At 45.9% G+C, this 16,966-nt stretch overlaps 1 protein-coding gene and 1 long non-coding RNA gene across 4 annotated transcripts in view; one reads left to right on the top strand and one right to left on the bottom strand.

Moving 5' to 3' along the window:
* Positions 1-16,966, bottom strand: part of BCL2 (BCL2 apoptosis regulator) — a 168,740-nt gene that overhangs the window by 29,167 nt on the left and 122,607 nt on the right. The window lies entirely within an intron of this gene.
* LOC113253492 (uncharacterized) overlaps positions 1-16,966 on the top strand; it is a 17,643-nt gene extending 677 nt beyond the window's left edge. Inside the window, exons 3-4 of the long non-coding RNA XR_003315438.4 lie at positions 8,444-8,576; positions 10,039-16,966. This is a non-coding gene — a long non-coding RNA (uncharacterized LOC113253492). The remainder of the gene's footprint in view (positions 1-8,443; positions 8,577-10,038) is intronic.

The following is a 16,966-nucleotide window of genomic DNA, read 5'->3' as shown; positions in this document are numbered from 1 at the left end:
ATCCAGCAGCAGGGGGGGCAGTGGATTGTCCCTTGGGGGAAAAACTGCAAATAACTTTTCCCATTTGCCCCAACCCAGTGCTTTCAACTTAGAAAAATATGACCAGCTTTAGGACTTAGATCAGTTGACATTTTGGGCTACGTAATTCTCTCTTGGAGGAGGGCATCCTAGGACGTTTTGCAGCATCTGTGGCCTCTACCCACTAAATTCACATAAAAACTCCTGCCTAGCTGGAACAACCAAAAATGTCTCCAGGCCCTGCCAACTGACCGACTGTCCTCCGGGAAGGCAAACTCACCCCTGGTGAGAAGCCCCACCTTAGGGGATTGGTAGGCCCGCCCCAAATGCCCAGAGCTCTCCTTCCATCCACTCACCCTCACCTGAGCACAGCAAGAAAGCCGAGTGCCCACCTGCCCCGCCACTTCGCATTCACAGAAACAGAAACAGAGGCTTCCTTCAGAGGCCCATGTCCTCTCTTGCTCTGCTCAGTAACTACAAACTGGTGGATTTCATAACCTCACAGGGGCTCTGCACCCAGAGTCCTGACTTTCTGGCCAACCAGAGATTCAGGTAAAAGGGTTTGCCCAGAGGCAGCTCTGGGGTGAAGGTGCAAACATGGGAGACTCTGCTCTCCAGTTTCTCCTCCGTCTCCTCTCCTCTGAGCCGGGTGCTCAGTAAGAAAAGGTCACAGCAGCTACTTATGTGAACATGAACCCGGGGCCACCCTCCTTCAAATTCAGATGGCAAGTTCTGGAGTTAAATAAGAAAGACTTTGCACAAATAAACAATTAAGTTAATTGTGGTTCTGACATTTCCCCCCCCCTCAGAAATTAAGTACCCAAATGGCTTTAGGCTTCCAGGCTGCGCCTCAGCCCAGAAAAAACCAGAATGCAAGGAGCTGAAGGAATGGGTTCCAAGTCCCTTTATTTTTTAAGCAAGGAAATGGGAGTCCCAAAGATGTGAAATGCCAGCCAGTACAGAAGCCAGGACCGGACACATCACCTAACCTTATTTAAGACAAAGTTCCCAACACTCCCCTCTATCCAGCCAGGCGGGAGGAACATGGTCTTCAGGAGGGCAGTCCCAGATGGTATCCTCAGAGTGTGTGTCACCAAGTCATGTCTGTACCTCAAGACACGGCTTATCTCATGGAAGCCCTTTGCCTGGGGCTGGTTTGTAAAACCATGCAAGGGGCAACCAAACAGAGTCCCTTAGAGGGTACCCGTACCGGGCTCTGTGACGTGGTTTTCAGTGAAAATTCGTATTAGCTCTTTTCAGCTTTAAGCTTAAACTCCAGCTGGTTTTATCTTCTCTCACTTATTATATTCTAACTCTGTGCATGGTGTAAAGGTCACACCTGTGTTTATATGCTATATGCCATCAAAATACCGTGAAGAGAACACTATGTGGTCTCTATCAGAAGATCAAAAAAGAAGGGGAGAGGCAGGCTTTGCTCCGAGGTTGGGGCCATTTCGTCCTTCTCGAACACTGCAACAGGTCTGTGTTCACTGCGGCTACCAACAGTTTACTTCTGGGTGAAGCACACACTGTTTACGGACAGAGAAACAAACAGGCACCTGTCCGGTTTCAGGGTGACTAGGGAGTTTCCAATCTGGATATGACAAAACTTTTACCCTGTACCCAAACATTCTTTTCTTTTATTTTTAAAGCCAAAATTAGAAAGAAAACAAACATATAGAGGGCTCAGTGTAGAGGAAAAAGAAACTCAAAAAAGTCAAGACCTTTCATAAGAAAAGCTCCGACTGGGTCTAAACTCACCTGGCCTAGAATCTAGGGTTCCTTTCAGGAGGGAACAGGCTCTGTGTCCCAGCGGCCTGAGAGGCTGGCTGTCCTCAGAGTCTCCAGGTAGGAGGTCTCTCCAGTTTCCCACGCTGGAGGAGTGGGTTGTGAGGATGTTGGGGGAGAGAGGAAGTCAGAGAGAGAGTTGCTGGAGGAGTATTTTTCTTGTCTAACCTAGCGGTGCCTTGAGGTGTAATTAATAAGTAACCACCAAGAGCAACTCTGCAGTGGAGGCCTTAGCCCACCGCCTGTGTGTCTATCTGTCTGTCTGTCTGCCAGTGCAGAAAGAACCTGATACTATTTACCTGGCCACCCAGTGACCTGACCCTAGCAGGGGCTCTGCTAATTAGCATAGGCCTTCAACGCCCAGCCTTGGGATTGGCTGTCACACATTCCCCACATTCCAAGCATCAGTCTGTGCTGGGCCCTCCCAGCCCCCCACGCAGCCTGCCAGCCAGTCGCAGGAGCACATGATTGCCCTCCCACCTACTCGTTCCACGCTGGCCCTGTCCACCTGGGGGCACGTGGAACCCCAGCCTGTCCCAGCACCAGAATCCAAGGCCTACAACCTTATCTTCAAAAAGGCATCTTCTGAAGCCATATGGGGAAAAAAAGCATTTTGCTTTAAAATGAGCTGGCATTGCACTGACTTGAAAACAGGTCAGTCGGCTTCAGTTAAGCCAGGCTGTAACTGGAACTGATCACGTACATTAACACGAAATGCCAACAGATATTTATACAGCTGCCTGTCTGCCCCCCATACAGTGGCAAGTCATTAGTTCATGGGAGATTCATCCGTTTATAAAAGATACTGGATAAGTTAGGTATTTTAAATCATGTGAATATGGATTTCTGCTTGGTGCATCTACTTTAAAACCCAGTATCAATATGAGGCCCTTTTCCCCCAAGCACTGCAAATCAAGTTTTCGTCCCTCGGCTATGTCCAGGCAGCCCCATGCTCTAGACAGCTGGGATCATGCTTAAGTAAACCAGAGGCAGGGCTGGGCAGAGTGATTTTCACTAAACTCACAAAAACACAACTGAAAGAGAACTATTCTTAAGAAAGACTCATGTACCATAAAAGGGGAATTTCCAGAAGCCTCTGATATTAGCAATTTGCCCTTCCATTCCCTTCCTCTCTAGTTTCAAGATGAGATGATGACAAAAGAAAGACTTTCAGAAAAAAAAAAAAAAAAAACCCATGAAACTCTGTATACAAACGTGTATATGGACACAGTGTAACTTGTGGGAATTTCCACACCTGCTCTGATTCGCCATGAAGAGGAGGAAAAGCAAGGGTACCTTTGCCCCCACTCGCCCACATTCAGACATAATCATTAACTCAGTTTTCTTGCTTTAAAATAAATATCACGACTTATGGAGTACAAGTTTTCTTTTTCTTATGGGGCAAAAGTAGTTTTTCCAAAGTAGGTTCCGAAGTGGATGTTTTTAGAAGCAGAGGGAGCTGGGAATTTTCTCAAAACTAGCACAAGTATGGATGTTTCTCCTTTCGCTTTCCAGTTTTACATAGGCATTTAAGGCCAACACGCGCTGGCTAATTTCAGTAGAACGTTCCAGAGGGAGGGAAAGCACTCCGTCTCAGGGGGTGAGTGGACATTTATTGGGCATTCGCTTCTTGCATGCCTGGGATATTAGGTATTGTGGGGGAGTCATATTCAGGAAATAGAAGACAAAATCCAATTGAACAGGGAAATGAGCCAAACAAAAATGGACATAAAGATTAAAAAAAAAAAAAAGCCCACATATGAAAACACAGACGCATGCACATAACCAGCTGTGGAGTCTGTAAGCTGGGCCTAACCTGCTCACCTTGCAAAGATTTCCCATGTGGTGGGGATTGCCCACATACACGCATTTTTTAGTTTCTGCCTGCGGACCCTTATGTTTCTAGATCTCCTTAAATGGGGTCATTTACATTGCACCCACTTGTTACTTTTTTCTAAACTCAAGCCGCTTTATTATTCTAAAAATTCCCATTGAGGTGTAATTTACATACAGCAAAACGAACGCATTTTCTGTGTACCCTTTGATGAACTTTGGCAAAAGCATACACTCCTGGAACCTGGAACATACTCCCCTATCAGGATATGGAGCATTTCCATCCTCCCAGAAAGATCCCTTGAAGCCACTTTGTTTTTAAATTATTTGCATCTGAATGTTTTTGCGTGGAAATTATCAAAGCCAAATGTGTGGGAAGAAAGGCTAATCATCCATCATCTCCTACAAACACAGGTAGTAAAGGTTCTGAAGACGGTGCAGGAGGGGGCCTGCGCAGGCCCGTCTGCCTGGGATGGGCGCTTTTACTAAGTGCCAAGGGGCTTTTCAGGGACAGGCGCGCAGGGCCCTCTCAGCAATCCGGATGGCGCTAGAGCATGTCACACATTGCATGGGTTTTTCTGGTTTTGTTCTTTAGGCATAGGGGTTTATGTGTTTAGAAAGAGGGAAGTTGAGGCTGGGTAGTCAAATCTACCATAGTCTCAAAGGAGCAAATGGTCTCCGATTAGGAGGGTGCAAGCAAGCTCGGCTCAGAGCACAACACTCCTTTCCAAAATTCTGTTGCAACATCATCAGAGGGCGTTCACATGACCAGGCAAATTAGAAATTTTCTTAACATTTCCTGTTTCCCAAATTTCAGAGACCAGCAGGGAATGTCTGGCCCAGAGTAAGGGACAGTGCTTTGACATAGTGTTGCCCTGCTGGCCTGTCAAAGGGGGGAGGGGCTGGCCTGGGAGCAAAACAAAGGCCCCACGTACTTCCTTTGGAGTGGGAGCGGGGGTACCCTTGCTCCAGTGAACCGAACTGGCAGACGGACCAGGAGTGGAAGGCCAGGTCCCTCTACTCTTCTGGGCGTTCGTTTCTCATGTGAGGCTGAGCTACTTCATGGACATTCAGATTGTAGATCTTCAAAGCAAACACTGAACGAAAAAACATTCTAAAATATTATGCAGGAAGTAGTTTTTTTTTTTTAAATCACTTTTCCAAAATGGTACCCTGAGGTAATCCTTTCTTAAATCCCCCAGCAATCAAAACAATGTGGTTGCAAAAGTTTACAACTTTAAAACCTTTCAAAGGTCACCTCCCTGCCTCACACCCTCTCGCATAAGAGCATAACGGATATTTTGAGTCACATGTATTGTTCTTTGTTCATTTGCATTTGGTGAAATCCCTCTTTTGGACCAATTTAGTAAGCGCTGCCTTGGGCTCCCTTGGTGATTGTTCTCTTGTCTTGTATATATATTTTTTATGTCAAAAAAATGTAGACCCCTTCTGTCACTTCTACTTTCTTTTTGCTCAAATGGTTTTTCCATCTTGCTTGGGCTGGAATTTCTTCTCCTTCACAGCAGACTAAGCCCTTCAAGGCTCCGATGAAGTCCCTGTCCTTCATGATGCTCTCAGACCTTTCTCTCCTTGGCTTCTCCCTACCAGACCTCTTGTGGAAGGGACATACCTTTCCATACTTCAGGCTCCCTTGGTGTGGTCTCCACCACTAGACCGAGTTACTGAAGAGTTCCAGGGTCATTACAAAGCGAGTTCGTAAAAGAAAGATAGGCTACCTCAAAAATTTATCCTAAGCACCTACTGCCCCAGCACAGGGATTTCTACCAATAGAGATTCTCCAAATACAACGTATGGCCAAGAGCTCTGAGGCCGGGCCGGCACCCCTTCCTCGCAGCAGATGCACCGTGCACGCCAGCTGTCACGGGAGGCCTGAGTGCCTTATGAGGCTGCCTGCTCCCTCCCCCGGCTCCGTGTGTAAGCCAACGATGCTGGCTTTTAGAAACATATTTCTTGCTCTATGAATAATTTAAACGTGAGTCATGCTCAGTTTCACCAGCCGGTACATGTGACCCACAGTGCTGGTTAAGTGTATCTATAGATGTGTAAACCAAAGCGGTTCTTAGAACACAGATTTCCCCCTCCCACGTGCTGTTTATTTCCCTTCACTTCGCAGGGCTGAGCGATATGATACAGATGAGCTGCTGGGTACTGCCTGCTCCTTACTCAGGCCTGGGATGGGCCCCCGCAGAGGGAACAAAGCTCAGCATCCAGTGAGAGAAAATAAAAGGTCCCAAGGAGGAAAAGAGTCAGGCGAATGACCTAATAAACTTACTTTGTATTACTAGACTATCAAGAAGCTCTGAGAAAGACCCATAAAAATCTAATACGATGAAGATCCACATAAACAAAAACTGCTCTGAGTTCTGCTTCTTTCTGTCCTTGTACATTTTAGACCTAAAGAAGTACAGCTCGCTCTCTCTCTCTCTCTCTCACACACACACACACACACACACACACACACACACACACACACATGCACACGACCCATTGTATCTGCATTTCTAAAACAGAAAAACATTCCTGGGACCTGCTGTGGTCTGACTTGATAACTCACACATATTAACATGTTTTTATTTCTCCAGCTTGTAGTTATTCTTCTATCACTGGAGAAGGTGCAAGGCCCAGCTCAGGGACATGACTGTTGCAGGAAGGACGTCGGGTGACACAGCTGCCAAGCACTCTAGATAGTGTTTCCTACCTCCTCTCACTTCCTTTTTTCTATTAAACCAAACCTAAAAACTCCTTTGCCTGCTATCTTCCCATGGACATCTCCTCCACTTCTGCAATACTTCATTATGTCTGCTGTCCGGTCTTATTTTGCTACTGGTTATATAATAGTCATGCCTCTCCAGGTTGATGACAAGTTCTCTGAGGTGGGGAAGGAAGAATTTTACCCTGCTATCACCACAGCACCTAGCCCACAGCAATGGGCAAATCGAACTTCCAGATCAAAAGAAATAATATTATTTTATTTTTGCCCAAAAAGGATAATAGGCAAGGTTTGCCTCATTTTTAGCCCTCTGTTAACATGCCGGCTGAAAGGCAGATTTTCCCACTCATCCTAGTCGGAAGCTGTGTGGAGAGGAATAAATGCACGGACTCTTCAACAAAAGGACAAATACAGGCCATCAGAGGCACTTATGTGGCACCATGAACAAGCATTGATTTAAGCACTGAACAAATATCAATTCACTTGAACTTCATATCGACCCAAGGAAGCAGGCAGTGTTACCATCCCCACTTCCCACACGAGGAGACAGAGTAGATAGTTAATAGTTAGAAAGGGCCGAGCTGGATTCAAACACAGGCCACGTGGGTGCTCTGTGCTCCCAGGGGCTCTGCGGTATTCCTGTTCCAGCTGTGTGCTTCTGCAGCCGGTCCTCTACACGGATACCTGGTTGCACTCACCTGTACTAGAAACCACCGTCACTCAAGTCCCACGTAAATAGAACTAATGATTAGATGCCATCTGCCAGGGAAACTTCAAAAAGAAGTATGGCAGTATGGGAGCCAAGTGAATAGCATCTTCTTTGAAGTGCAGGGATGCAACTCTACCAGTCCATCCTGGGGAACCTGCAAAATGGTGCTACCCATGCTCTGTGGAGATACCAGGTTCAAATCTCTGGACAACCTGGAGGTAAGGATCCCCTTCAGACCAATATTTTACTATATACCCTATAGAGTTTTCCCAAATCCCTAATTCCTCAACACACAGAAACTCAATACAGCCCAACTCATAGCCGCAGTTGGATTTGTTTACTGTGTTTTAAATACGATTCTCAAGCAAGCCCACACATGGCAGGCTTGAGAACTCCAGATTAGGTACAAGAAGAAAAACCTCATCCTGGTGGTCAAATCATGGCAGGAAATGATGCCACCAGCAATTATTCATGTATTAGCAGTTGCTTAAGTACCATAAGGCTTTTAGGGGAAAAGACTGGGAGGCAGTGGTTGGAAATGCAGCCCCATTATTAATGTAGTCAAGCTATTCAGCTGGATTCAATAAAGTAAAAAGCCCTGCCCAGACCAGTGTCTGTAGAAGATGCTAAGAGCTGTTTTGTTTTTTTTTTTAAATCTGGCTTTATTGAATCCAGGCTTTATACACAGCATTCCTTCTTCCTGAATGGCTGAAAAACCATCCCATGCATTTTAAGCCATTGGAGAGGAAATGGACTTAAGTTGTATCAAGAAAGCACAGTTAGATTTAAGGGAGAGAACTTCATAATGTTCAAGGCAATCGAAACCTTGGTAGCCTTCTAGACACATTGTCAAGATAGGCTGTGAAATCCTCTTATCAATTCAGCTCAGGATAAAAACCATGACTGGGAGCCTACTGTGGGCCCAAGCCCACGTGGGTCCTGTGGGGACCCGAACATAGCAACGTGAACAAAATGTAACCCCAGCTCCTGAGGATCTCACCACCCAGGGAAGGAAGTGGGAGTTTGCACTGACTAGCACTGGCAGACGTGTTCCAGGTTGGATGAACATCATTTGGTATCTCTGTCTGTGTGTCTGTCCCTCTCTGCAGTCTTACTGCTGTCACTTTCCATGTCTTTGCCTCTTCATGTTTTAGGACTCTTTTGTCCCCATCTCCCAGACCCCAAGCTTCACACCTCTCTGGCCTGGGTAGCCCGCAGGCATCTTCTGTGTTTATCCCTCCAACCACATCTTTGGCCAGCTGCTGCTGCTGCCTCCAGTCCCCTGCTCAGTGGCCCAATTCACACTGCTCAGCAATGCCAAGAGACCTTTCTGATCCCCATCTCTTCTGCATGGTTGGCTGCAGAACCTGACGAGAAGCCATGAGAGGAGTCTACTCTTTGGGAGAGGCCATCAGGAACATATGCATCCTATTCACCTTCTCAACAGTTCCTCAATACCAAGAGCCCAGATACAGAGGGCAAGTAAAGAATGATTCGGTAAGACTTTTTCCTCCAGGACTTTATGATCTAGTGAAGAAATAAAAAAGACCTCAGCCCAAGGGAAAGCACAAACAAACTATACGACAATGTTAAAAACAGCAATGACTCCCAGGAAGGGTCTAATTGGTCGAGTTATCATCGAAAATCAATGTCCCAAATGGGCAGAGTCCATGTGTCAGATAGCCTTACCGACTGTCCTGTCTACCTGTGAGCAAGTCTGTCATCTTTTTGTTAAACCAGGGACCTTAATCCAACATGGCTTATGGATGCGCTGGAGGCCCACAAGACACAACACCTGGCCCTTGGTGTGAGGAGCTGGTCACCCTTTGCAGAAAGGATCTGTGGCATGGTGGGCCCACAGGGCTTTATACACAGCCCAGTACAGTGCCCCAGAGAGAGACAGCTAACAGGATAAGAGGGACACCAGGAAGTGCTAAGGAAGAGAGAGACAGTTCCAAGGAAAGGAGAAGAATATTCTCTATAGGTGGAGAAACTTGGCCAAACCTTGGATTGGGCCTTGAAAGATGAGAGGATTTGGATCTGGGAAGGGATGGGGGAGTCACTCCAGACAGATGAGCTGCCAGGAGCTCTGGAGGGGCTGGGGTAATGCACGCATATCTTGCCTGGCTCAGGGACACAATCCTGGACATTGAAGGTCCCTAGGGAGTAATGTTCCTAGCATCATACTCTGTCCCTTCCCATTATCCTAAAATCCCCCTGAAGTCATGCCATGCCTGTAGCTCCCATTCCTTCCCATACCCTTCACACTGACCCCTCCAGGCTAGGACACTGGTGACACCTTTTTCCCAGGTCCCAGGACTTCCCGGCAAGCTGAATTGCCAGCGAGCCTTTGTCCATTTCCCTTAACCTCCCCTCATGGCATTGGGAGCTGGTGCTGTCACTCGCACACCTCTTGTCAGCCATTGTTCATCAACAGTAGAAAGAGAGCCAGACGAGACAGAACATACTCAGTGAAGGAACATACAGAAAGGACGCGCTGGCTGGGAACATTTGCATAAGCTACACTAATAGTCACTGACCCAGAAGATACCCTGCAGAGTGTCACACCAGCTTGCACTGGCCAAGACTATGTAATAGTACCCAGATCATGGAAAATGTATATATATAAACAATTAATTCAAATGAAATATATTTTGGGGGAAATAATTTCAAAGACAAATAGCATTATAATGAACTAGTGTTCTTAGAAAGGTGTCAAATAGAGATAAGTATTAACAAATCCTTCCAATCCTGGGCAGCTTATATAATCGTACTGACTTTGAGTGCAACAGTTTATGGAGGGGAAATGGGACATCAGATAGGTTAAGTCTGGGTGGGAAAACGTTAAGGATTGAAGCATTAGGAATGATGCACTCCTTAAAGGATCTGAATTTATACTGGTTGATCTACTTACCTCTCTTTCCCTCCTTTCCTTCCTCCCTCCCTTCCATGGAGCGAGGCACCGGGCTAGATGCTGAGATGACCACGAGAATAAGATACGATCCCCGCCGTATGAAGCTCATACTCCAGCCAGGGAGACCCAACAGCTCACAAATTCTCATGTTGCAACACAAGGAGGTGCCATGGTAGAGATACTGAGGAAAATGCTTCAGGAGCATAAAGGACGGTCGCATCTCTTTCAAATGGGTTTTAGTGGACTCCTCTGGCATATAATTCTATAATAAATATTTCTCGTGTGTCCCACTGCTTGGGATTTAACTATCTTTCATAGTTACCTTTTCTCCCTCTTTCTGTCTCTGTTTCCCTCTTTCTCTCCCTCTCCCTCATTTCCTTTCTTCACCCACAATCTATTAGCTCCTCTATCTATCTATCTATCTATCTATCTATCCATCCATCCATCCATCCATCCATCCATCCATCTATCATCTATCTCTGTCTGTCTGTGGAACATTTTAGATCATACAACCTTCTAAGGCAGGTTCCTCTTCTTGCTGCGGGGAAAGCCTAGCTACCAAAGATCATTTTGCCAAAGTGAAAGTTGACAAAGGGGTTTGCAGTTCCTTCTCTGCAGGTCTTAAAACACGATTGTTCTCATCTGGCTGCGATGGTTGGGTGGTCTTGCCTAAAGGCAGCAGGGCTGACCAGAGGACTTTTCAAGGGCTCGTGGACATCCTTGCTTCCTTCGTTGCCAAGAACCTGTAAGTCTCTTTGGATCCTGAGCAGCTGCTACCCTTTCAGTACCGGACCTGGCTGCCCAGGGCAAAAGCTGAGGTGAGGAATGGCAGCCCTGGAGGGTACATTTCCATGGTCTCAGAGGTCCTTGTTGCAGCTGGCTGCTGTTCTAAGAGACTGCCAACTCTGCACTGAGAATCACACCAGGGTTATAATCATCCATAACTGACATCAAGAGCCAAAAATCCATGAAATGCTTGAACTCAGAATTTTGTTATGTAGCTTGCATTTTCTAATGCCCTAAAGCTTCTGATCTGCTTCCAATTGGAGGGAAATATAAACAGCTCCGCTCACTGGTAAATTTGGCCTCTGTAGCATAAATTTCCAAAGGTTCCCTCATGTTCTGTTGAGTAAAAAGTCCTCATGGAATGTCAAGGCTTTTTAGATGGTCTGCACATCCGTGGGAAGAAGAAAGGTAATCCGAGGATGGTTATCTAGAAACACTGCTGACCAATGGTTACTGCGTTTTCTCTACTAGAACCCAGACCGAACAGCAGAATGTAAACACCATTTCACACACACTGAGCAGGCTCAGTGGTCATGAGTCTTTATTTTGGGGCCTTAACTATCTTTGATTAGAGCTGCTTACTGACCGACAAGCAGTGACTCAAGAGGCCTGATTCTGAGGTTCTGGTTTGCCTTCTTGGATTCTTGAAGTCTGAGAAGGGCTTCACAAGTCTGCAGGCATAGGCCGGCACCCAGTAAAGTCTAGTGACACTCATTCCCTAACTGATTCCGTGGAGGGCTTCTCTGAAGCTATCAGAACCAACTAGCACTTGTTTTCCAAATTAAATGCAGACAAGAGTTGCATTTTCTTTTTGGGATAGATATCAGTGGACATCATCAAGGTAATTTCAATCCTCTTTTAAATTTTATCTTTGGGGAGAGCAGAGATTATCTGTTCTCTATTCTTTCACATTTTTCAATGTAAACTAATATAATTGATCACCATATTATGATTCTAATCACCTGAGAGGAAGCCTGACATGGAGGCTGAGAGCACAAATGGGGCTGATCCTGGCTCAGGCACACACTAAGGCATGATCTTGGGTAAGGTGCTAAATGTGTCTCTGTGCCTCAGTTTTCTCATCTGTAAAGTGGGATAAGGACAGGACCTACCTCATTCAGTCCTTGTGAGGATTAAATGAGTTATTACATGTAACATGCTTAAAGTAGTACCCGGAACATAGTAAGTACTCTGTGTTAGCTATTAGTATTATTATCAAGAATGAATAAATCACAGAGCTAATCAAAACCAAGCAGATGAGGCAGCATCTAGGAACCTGGGATGCAGTAATACAGCAAAGAGCTGGAATGGTGCCTGGGCATAGTAAGCGCTTGCTGTTCGCAATTCGTACCTTGGGCACGTGGGCCCTGCTTTTATTTTGAATTATTGTTTACGACCTTCACTTACCCTTGCAGAACTCTACAGAAGCATGTTACATGTTGCTTCCTCTCTGCCACCTTTGGTAACCAGGGAGAAAATGCCCAGACCCCAGACCCACGTCGGAGGGAACCCTCCACTAACAAAAAGTTTAGTTCTGGTGTAAAAAGTGTCATCAGTTCTTCTCTTTGTTTTTATTCCTGAAAGAAAGTGGCACACCCAGGATCAAGAAAAATTCTGCTGCAGCCTGTATGTTACAGGCTCACCGTTATAACCCACGAATGCCAAAAACACCAATTCTACCTGAACATTTTGGGTGTTATTTGTTTAAACATGTTTGTTTTCTTAGTGAAGCTAAAAATATTTTCCCGTGGTGTTTCTGAAGGGACATTTAGACTAAAATAAAAATAAAAATAAATGACATGTTTAAAAAGTTATATTCATCAGACCTAGGACAGAGTACAGAAAACGGGTGGAGGAAGTGAATGCTAGGACCTGTGTAGTAGTTTTCTTATTTTGGTTGCTCTAAATAGATGTGGAAAAACAAATTGAAAGAAAAAGTCTATCTCCACCCTGTACAAGTGAGGAATGAAAAAGCATTTACTTGTATTGGAGTTAAGCTTCGAAATAAATTAATACACGTCCATATAATAATTTTTCCTGTTATGATATGTCAAACCCTGTTCCTATGAACTATAATAATTACATGAAACTGCTTTTTTGTACCAGACCTTTTTATCATTGGGTACAGTCTTGACAAAACGAGCAGAGAAATTTCAGGGAGTGGTGATTATAAAGAAATATTTATGGTAGAACATTGACTATAATAAAATTTGATTTGCAGTTTCTTTTTGAGTGAGAAAAACACAGTGAGAATCTTAGCAAATAAAGGGACATTAGACCCAGGGTTTTCTCCCATGGATAACAGAAATCCTTTATTAGGAAATTTCAGCTTTGGGGAATCCATTATTCCCTCAAAATATCATGCTAAATTTCCTGTGTTTGTGAATTTTTCTGGGAAGAAGGCACATAGCTTTAATTTAATTCTCAAAAAGACATAGATATGAATATTTATTAATACACACCCATTTAATTTTGTGGAATTCCATTAAGAACCACAGAGCACACCCCCTTTTAAAAATGTTTATTGTCTGCTATCTCACTGAAGAGGTCATGGCAGAACCACAAATCAAAGTTAAGGGAGACCTTGACATTCAACAGAAGCCTGCCACATTAAGTCCACAGTCACCTTCCTCAAATATAATCTTCATTCAAAAGACCGACATGAGCGGTCCTTTGGTCACTTTCCAAGGCTCAAACACGTTTCATTCCCTAGAACTTCAGGAAGCCAAGTCATCAGCACCCATGGAAAATACTGCGTAAGAATGTTTAAGCTTCCATGTTGCAATCATTCTCCTTTGTTGAACCTTGAAGGATAGAAGCTAATTTGAAGATTCTTCATTTGTCAGCTGATGAAAAAAATGTATATAAGGAATGTATTCTAAGTTTGACTTGGAAAAGGCAGCCAGGCAAATGCCATGGTGAAAGGAGCTAACAGTGTCCTACTCTGTGTGCAAACTCACACAAATTATTTCTAGGAGTCATATTCAAAGTATTTAAAAGCCAGCACGGTATGCACCTGGGCCATCCCAGGTGAATTCCAGCCCTGGTTAGTTTATTTGAGGTCCCTAATGGTGCTAGACCTGGTTTGCCAATGGGTTTAAGAAGAAACTCAAAGGTGAGGATGCTCAGCTCAGAGAAGTTGAGAGGTGGCCAGAATCAGCTGGAGACCAAAACACTAGGATGAGATTCGAAGCAGATTCTCTGACCCTCCTCCCACTCTGCAGGTGCCCAGAAATGTTCTCAGGGAGCCCAGCTTGCCTGGAGCCCATGCCACAGGGGACAATGGAGCTATTGGGACCAGTCAACAGTCTACCAACTTAGACACACCTTTAGAGCCTGTGGTACAGGTGACCGCTGCTCTCAACCTTTCGGTGGGGCTTGTACCTCTCAGAGCAGAGTGAACTGGGGCTGGTCAGTGGCACCAGCTTCGCCAGGATCTTCAAAGCCTGAAACGTGGGAAGCACTCATACCAGAGATGTGACTTAGGATGATGGGAAGGGAGGTGACAGCTGTGGATGGCACTTTCAAGGAAAGGTAAAGCTAAAAAATGATCTCGGCTCCAACTATGGACACAGACATTTGGTTGTGTACCCTCCCAGACGAGCCATTCAGTTTGCTCCTGTCAGCATTCTGCATGGTCCACTGACAGGATATTCCTTTATGAGGATGGGGAGCAGTGGTGAGAACAGAATTGAGTGTTTAGAGAACCCTAGTGATAAAATTCTAGCAGACTAATCAGTATTTTCCATAAAGATGAGACCCAGCCTGAGAAAGGTGGGTCTCTCATCCCTTCTTCACACCTTTCGGACACTAGAGAACCACTGAGTATGTGAGGGAGGCTTAGGGGGCCCACGTGGGTGGTCAGGCCCCTGGGGACCAGGGTTCTAGAACCTTCCTGCTGTTGGCTCATAACAGGAACTTTGTCTGCCTCGCAGTGTCCAGCGTGAGGAAGAGCTTGCTCAGGAAATGTTTGCTGATTGAGTGAGTAAATGAATAAGTGAAATAATGAATGGATGAGTTAGTGAATGAGTGAGTGAGTGAGTGGTAGGTATGTACAAGGACAGGAATACTCAGACTTCGGTCGATTGCTGGAACCCCTCAGATAGAAGGGACCAAACAACTTTCCTAAGGGCGGGTGAAGTGCTAACTATTCAGCTGTACCTTTGCATATCGCCTCTAATTCAGCTCTCCACAAAATGAGGACTAGCACATGAACACGTGACCAAAAAATTCCAAAACACCTAACCTGGGGCGTGTGATTGCAGGCAGAGGCCCTGTCCGTGGCAGTATGCCAGAGGATCCCCTTGCAGTCCTCTGAGTGCCCACCCTGAGCCCTCCATGCTGTCCACTCAGCCTGGAAAGCTCTGTCTTCGTCCTCCCTGCCTTCCTCAATAGCCCACCTAGGAGACCACAGACAAGTTCCATGTGGCCCCACAGGCCCTCCTCACCACATTTCTGTCCTCCACCTCCCCAGGCATTTGTTGAAGGCTGCCTTGGACTGGAATCTTTGCTTACATTTCAAACTGGATATTGACCTCTCCAGTGTCAGAGAACCTAGCACCAGGCTTGACAGGTGGCTATTTGTGGATGAGTAACAAAGACATTATGGCAAGTTCGGCTTTTCCCTTCAAGTGTTTTGGCATTTATGTTTCTAATGACCCTCAAGAAACAGAGCCTTGGACTCTGGGGTAAGATGTGGTGGTGGCTTGAGGAGGGCTGGAGCAGCCTAAGGAGTTAGGCTTGCAAGCTGACCTGTGCAGACTGACAATTCACCAGGGAGGGGCTGGTGGGCGGCGCTTGCCGCATGCTCTCCCTATCTCCAGGAGGAGACGAGGGTAGAGAATTAACTCACTCATCCTTCTCCAAAGAACAGCACCACCGAGCCAGCTTCTCGGGGATGCGCACACCGCTCAACGGCACCATCTGGTCATTAGCCCCTTCTCTGAGCTGACAGTCCCAGTGAGCTGGAGGGGTGGGAAAGAACCGGGGCCACTGGGGTTCTAGTTCTGGGCTATGTCCTCTAAGCAAGGGGCGTCGGGGTAAATCAGTGGGAGACTGGGGGCCATGAAAGTCCCTGGCTGGGGCAGAAACTACCAGCTAGTTACAGCTTCGGCTACTTTGCTTACAAATGGCACCGAGTAACAGAGTTTGCCAATTCTCATCCTTAGGAGATCACCCGCCAGCTGGACGTGGCCAGCCACTTAATAGGAAAGCACTCCAAGATTCCAAGACTAAAAGGCTCATAACTGTTTAGAAATGTAAATAACCCTGGGGTTCCTGGGTGGCACAGCCGGTTAAGTGTCTGACTCTGGTTGTGATCTCAGGGTCCTGAGATCGAGCCCCTTGTTGGGCTCTGCGCTCAGTGGGGAGTCTGCTTGAGATTCTCTCTCCCTCTCCCTCTGCCCCTCCTGCTCATGCTCTCTCTTTCTCGCAAATAAATAAAAAAATCTTCAAAAAAGAAATGTAAATAGCCCTAAATTATAACCAGAGATGGAAATGGGTCTAGGGGCAGGGAGGGACATTCTGTAATCGAGTCTCAGGGATGTCTGGCTTCTCCCAACAACTCAGGGTGAATACAAATAGTTTATAGATGTGGGCGAAGGTTCTCAGAATGAAAAATGTCCATTTCCATCAGAGATTAAAATGCAGTTTGGGAAAACAATTACCTGCCTGGGATCCTGGGAAAGTAAAACTTCCTGGTTTCTCTGCCAAGAAGAACGATTGTAAAACAAGGCCTGAGAATCTCACAAACAAGATTTTAGAATTTTATCCAAACAGCTGCAGTTCACCTTCCAGGAGCCCAGACGCACTTGGGTCTGATGGATGTTGCAACACCGAGTTTGAGGTCTCCCCGGTCTGGTGCCAAGAGCTGGCCCCACGAGACAAAGACAGAACAGTTGCTCTCTTAATGGGAGCAGAAAACAACCCCCCCCACCCACCACCCAAACTCTCTGCTTTGTTGTGAAATTGTCACTGTGCCTTTGAGGAGAGATTAAAATCCTAGCCATGTCAAATTTAAAGGGCAGGTTCCCAGGCAGGGAAGGGAGAGGGGTTCGGGTGGGGGCTGGGAAAATCCAGTCGCAGTGAATTTACGGAGGATTTGGGGATCGCAAAAGTCATGGGCCTTGACTCAATGAAAATTAATGGAAAAGTACAAGTCCGCAACTTAAAAATAATAGTAAAATAA

Source organism: Ursus arctos, unplaced genomic scaffold (genome assembly GCF_023065955.2).
Source record: "Ursus arctos isolate Adak ecotype North America unplaced genomic scaffold, UrsArc2.0 scaffold_17, whole genome shotgun sequence".
NCBI lineage: Eukaryota > Metazoa > Chordata > Mammalia > Carnivora > Ursidae > Ursus > Ursus arctos.
Note: the sequence above shows the minus strand (reverse complement) of the source record. Positions and strands in the feature narration are given on the sequence as shown.